A 6000-nucleotide genomic window follows, 5' to 3' on the forward strand; every position below is an offset into this window, starting at 1 on the left:
GCCTTGTTGAGGCTTTTGTTGATCCTTCCATGAGAAATTTGGATGATTTCTCCATGAGGGATTATAGGTGTTTCCATAGGCTTCACCCATGTAATTTATCTCTGCCATTGCAGGGTTCTCAGGATCATAAGCTTCTTCTTCAGAAGATGCTTCTTTAGTACTGTTGGATGAATTTTGCAAACTATTCAGACTCTAAGAAATCATATTGACTTGTTGAGTCAACATTTTGTTCTGAGCCAATATGGCATTCAGAGCATCAATTTCAAGAACTCCTTTCCTCTGAGGCATCCCATTACTCACAGGATTCCTTTCAGAAGTGTACATGAACTGGTTATTTGCAACCATGTCAATGAGTTCCTGAGCTTCTGCAGGCATTTTCTTTAGGTGAATAGATCCACCCGCAGAATGGTCCAATGACATCTTAGACAATTCAGACAGACCATCATAGAATATATCCAGGATGGTCCATTCTGAAAGCATGTCAGAAGGACACTTTTTGGTCAGTTGCTTGTATCTTTCCCAAGCTTCATAGAGGGATTCACCTTCTTTCTACCTGAAGGTTTGAACATCCACTCTAAGCTTGCTCAGCTTTTGAGGAGGAAAGAACTTGGCTAAGAAAGTCGTGACCAGCTTATCCCAAGAGTTTAGACTATCTTTAGATTGAGAGTCCAACCATATTCTAGCTCTGTCTCTTACAGCAAAAGGGAAAAGCATAAGCCTGTAGACCTCGGGATCAACCCCATTGGTCTTAACAGTATCATAGATCTGCAATAATTCAGTTAAGAACTGAAAAGGATCTTCTGATGGAAGTCCATGAAACTTGAAATTCTGTTGCATCAGAGAAACTAATTGAGGCTTTAGCTTAAAATTGTTTTCTCCAATGGCAAGGATTGAGATGCTTCTTCCATGTAAGTTGGAATTTGGTGCAGTAAAGTCACCAAGCATCTTCCTTGCATTGTTGTTGGGTTCGGCCATGTCTCTTTCTTTTTCGAGATTCTTTGTAAGGTTTTCTCTGGATTATTGTGTTTTAGCTTCTCTTAGTTTCTTCTTCAGAGTCCTTTCAGGTTTAGGATCTGCTTCAACAAGAATGTCCTTGTCCTTGCTCCTGCTCATATGAAAAAAAAAGAGAACAGAAAAGAAGAGTAATCCTCTATGTCACAGTATAGAGATTTCTTTATGTGAGTAGAAGAGAAGAAGAAAAGAAGAGGAAAAATTCGAACTCAGAGAGAGAAGAGAAGAGGGTTCGAATTATGAGTAGAAGAGAAGTGTTAGTAGATAAATAAATAAATAAAAGGAGATGAGAGGGAGAGAATTTCGAAAATTAATATTAAGAAAAAGGGAATTATTTTTGTTTTTATTTTAAAATATAGTTAGAATTCAAAAATTAAGAGAAGAAATAGAATAAAATTAAAATTTAAAATAATTAGTTAAGTAAAAAGAATTTTGAAAAAGAAGAAGGTGATTTTCAAAAATTAGAGAGAGAAAAGTAGTTAGGTAGTTTTGAAAAACATAAGAAATAGTAAAACAAACAAAAAGTCAATTAGTTAGTTGAAAAAGATTTGAAAATCAATTTTGAAAAGATAAGAAGTTAGAAAAGATTTTGAAATTGATTTTGAAAAAAAGATATGATTTAAAAAAGATATGTTTGAAAAGATATGATTGAAAAGATATGATTGAAATTTATTTTGAAAAAGATTTGAAAAGAAAATTAAAAAGATTTGATTTTTAAAAATTAAAGTTGATGACTTGACTAACAAGAAACTAAAAAATATGATTCTAAAATTTAAAGTTTGAATCTTTCTTAACAAGAAAGTAACAAACTTGAAATTTTTGAATTAAAACATTAATTGTTAGTATAATTTTCGAAAATAGAAGATAAAATTAAGAAAAATATTTTTGAAAATTAATTTTAAAGAATTTTCGAAAATAAAAAGGAAAAAGAAAAGATTTGATTTTGAAAAAGATTTTGAAAAGATAAATTTTTGAAATTGAAATCTTGACTTGACTAACAAGAAACAACTAATTTTAAAATTTTTTTACTAAGTCAACCCAAAGATTTCGAAATTTATGAGTGAAATAAGAAAAAAGATATATTTTTTATTTTTGAATTTAAATGAGGAAAGAGAAAAACAACTAAATGACTCAAGACATAAAAATTGTAGATCAAAACAAATGATGCATGCAAAAACACTATGAATGCCAAGATGAACACCAAGAACGCTTTGAAGATCATGATGAACATCAAGAACTTATTTTTGAAAAATTTTCAAGAAAAGAAAAACATGCAAGACACCAAACTTAGAAATTTTTAATGCTTAGACACTAAGGATTCAAGAATGCATATGAAAAATAAGAAAAGACACAAAACAATAAAATATGAAGATCAAACAAGAAGACTTACTAAGAACAACTTGAAGATCATGAAGAAAACTATGCATGAGTTTTCGAAAATTTTTGAGAAAAATAAAAATATGCAATTGACACCAAACTTAAAAATTGACTTTAGACTCAAACAAGAAACACAAAATTATTTTTGATTTTATGATTTTAAAAAAAATTTGGATTTTTTTTCGAAAATTACTTTGGAAAAACGAAAAAGAAGAAAAATTTTGAAAGATTTTTGAAAACTTTTTGAAAATAAAATAATGGTTAAAACAAGAAGAAAATTACCTAATCTGAGCAACAGGATGAACCGTCAGTTGTCCAAACTCGAACAATCCCCGGCAACAGCGCCAAAAACTTGGTGCACGAAATTGTGATCTCAATGGCGCCAACAACTTGGTACGCACAATTGTAATATCACTCTTTTTCACAATTTCGCACAACTAACCAGCAAGTGCACTGGGTCGTCCAAGTAATAAACCTTACGTGAGTAAGGGTAGATCCCACAGAGATTGTCATCTTGAAGCAAGCTATAGTCATCTTGTAAATCTCAGTCAGGCAGATTCAAATGGTTATGGAGTTTTATTAATTAAAAGATAAATAAACATAAAATAAAGATAGAGATACTTATGTAATTCATTGGTGGGAATTTCAGATAAGCGTATGGAGATGCGTTATTCCTTCTGAATCTCTGCTTTTCTACTGCCTTCATCCAATCATTCATACTCCTTTCTATGGCAAGCTGTATGTTGGATGTCACCGTTGTCAATGGCTACTTCCCGTTCTCTCAGTGAAAATGGTCCTCTACGATTTCTGTACGGCTGATCAACTGTCGGATTGCTCGTCTTGGATGAAAAATACCATGCACAGATATCGTATGGCTAATCAGCTGTTGGTTCTCAATTGTGTAGGAATTGGATTTACTATTCTTTTGCGTCTATCACCATGCTCTACAGTCGCGAGTTTGAAGCTCGTTACAGTCATCCCATCCCAGATCCTACTCGGAATACCACAGACAAGGTTTAGACTTTCTGGATCTCAGGAATGCTACCAATGGATTCTAGCCTATACCATGGAGGTTCTAATCTCGGATTCATATGCCCCATTGTCAGAGGGGAGTCAATGTGAATCGTTGATTAGAAATCCAAGAGATATACATTCAAGCTTGTTTTCATGTAGAACGGAAGTGGTTGTCAATCACGCGTTCATAAGTGAGAATGGTGATGAGTGTCACATAATCATCACATTCATCATGTTCTTGTGTGTGAATGAATATCTTAGAATAAGAATAATCATGAATTGAATAGAGAACAGTAATACTTTGCATTAATACTCGAGGAACAGTAGAGCTCCACACCTTAATATATGGTGTGTAGAAACTCCACCGTTGAAAATACATAAGTGAAAATAGGGTAGGCATGACCGAATGGCCAGCCCCCATAAAAGTCTAAGATAGCATAAAACTGATCAAAGATCCCTAATACAATAGTAAAAAGTTCTATTATACTAAACTAGTTACTAGGGTTACAGAAATGAGTAGATGATGCAGAAATCCACTTCCGGGCCCACTTGGTGTGTGCTTGGGCTGAGCATTAAAGCTTTCACGCGTAGAGGTCTTCCTTAGAGTTAAACGCCAGTTTGTAACGTGTTTCTGGCGTTTAACTCTGCTTTGGAACTTGTTTCTGGCGTTTAACGCCAGAATATGGCAGAAAGCTGGCGTTAAACGCCAATTTGCGTCGTCTAAACTCGGGCAAAGTATGGACTATTATATATTGCTGGAAAGCCCTGGATGTCTAATTTTCAACTCAGTTGAGAGCGAGCCATTTGGACTTGTGTAGCTCCAAAAAATCCATTTCGAGTGCAGGGAGATCAGAATCCAACAGCATCAGCAGTCCTTTTTCAGTCTCTGAATCAAATTTTTGCTCAGGTCCCTCAATTTCAGCCAGAAAAAACCTGAAATCACAGAAAAACACACAAACTCATAGTAAAGTCTAGAAATGTGAATTTTGCTTAAAAACTAATAAAAATATACTAAAAAGTGAATAAAACATACTAAAAACTATATAAAAATAATGCCAAAAAGCGTATAAATTATTCGCTCATCAATGTAGACAGAGGAGAGTTGATCCTTCAATTGAATGAGGACTACCTTGTGTTTAAAACTCAAGGATCTCCCTCTATAACCATGGAGAGGAAGCAAGAAAAGCTTTTCTCAATGCAGAGTCAAACAAAGCCCCCACAGTCAAACTCTAAGTTTGGTGTTGGGAGGCTACAACCAAACTCTTAGTTTGGTGTTGAACCCCCACATTCAAACTCTAAGTTTGGTGCTGGGAGGTCCCAACAATGCTCTGAATATCTGTGAAGCTCCATGAGAGCTCTCTTTCAAGCTATTAACATTAAAGAAGTGCTTATTGGGAGGCAACCCAATTTTATTTGTCTATGTTGTTTTTTTTTTTAGGTTGATGATCATGTGGAGTCACAAAAATAACTGCAAAAATGAAAGAAAAATAAAAAATAGCATTAAAAACAGCACACCCTGGAGGAGAAACTTACTGCCGTTTAAACGCCAGAAAGAAGCTACAATCTGGCGTTAAACGCCAGAAAGAAGCTACAATCTGGCATTAAACGCCAGAAACAAGCAGCAATCTGGTGTTAAATGTCAGGATTCCACTGTAAGGGCGTTTACACGCCTATTAGGAGCAGGGATGATAAATCCTTGACAACTCAGGATCTGTGGACCCCACAGGATCCCCACCTATCCTATCTCTCTCTCTCTCTCACACACACACACATCTCTATAACACTCTACCCAAAACACCATCCACCTATCAAATCCTATTCTCTTCACCAATCACCTCCATATCTCTTCCCAAAAAACCCCACCTACCTCACCTTTCAAATTCAAAATTCATTTCCCTCCCACACCCAACCCTAATGACCGAAACATAACCCTCCTCTTACCCATATATAAACCCCTCACTACTCCTTCATATTCACACAACACAAACACCTTCCCCCTTCTTGGCCAAACCTCCTATAACCCTCCATCTCCTCCATTTTCTTCTTTTTCCCCTTCTTTCTTTCTTCTTTTGCTTGAGGACGAGCAAACCTTTTAAGTTTGGTATGGTAAAAGCATTGATTTTTGTTTTTCCATAACCATTTATGGCACCTAAGGCTGGAGAAACCTCTAGAAAGAGGAAAGGGAAGGCAAAAGCTTCCACCTCCGAGTCATGGGAGATGGAGAGATTCATCTTAAAGGTCCATCAAGATCACTTCTATGAAGTTGTGGCCAAGAAGAAGGTGATCCCTGAGGTCTCTTTCATGCTAAAGAAAAATGAGTATCCGAAGATCCGACATGAGATCCGAAGAAGAGGTTGGGAAGCTCTCACCAACCCCGTTCAACAAGTCAGAATCTTAATGGTTCAAGAGTTCTATGCCAATGCATGGATCACTAGGAACCATGATCAAAGTATGAACCCGAATCCAAAGAATTGGCTTACAATGGTTCGGGGAAAATACTTAGATTTTAGTCCGAAAAATGTAAGGTTGGTGTTCCACTTGCCAATAATGCAAGTAAACGCACGCCCCTACACTAGAAGGGTTAACTTTGATCAAAGG

The sequence above is a fragment of the Arachis stenosperma genome, chromosome 10 (assembly GCF_014773155.1).
Source record: "Arachis stenosperma cultivar V10309 chromosome 10, arast.V10309.gnm1.PFL2, whole genome shotgun sequence".
Lineage (NCBI taxonomy): Eukaryota > Viridiplantae > Streptophyta > Magnoliopsida > Fabales > Fabaceae > Arachis > Arachis stenosperma.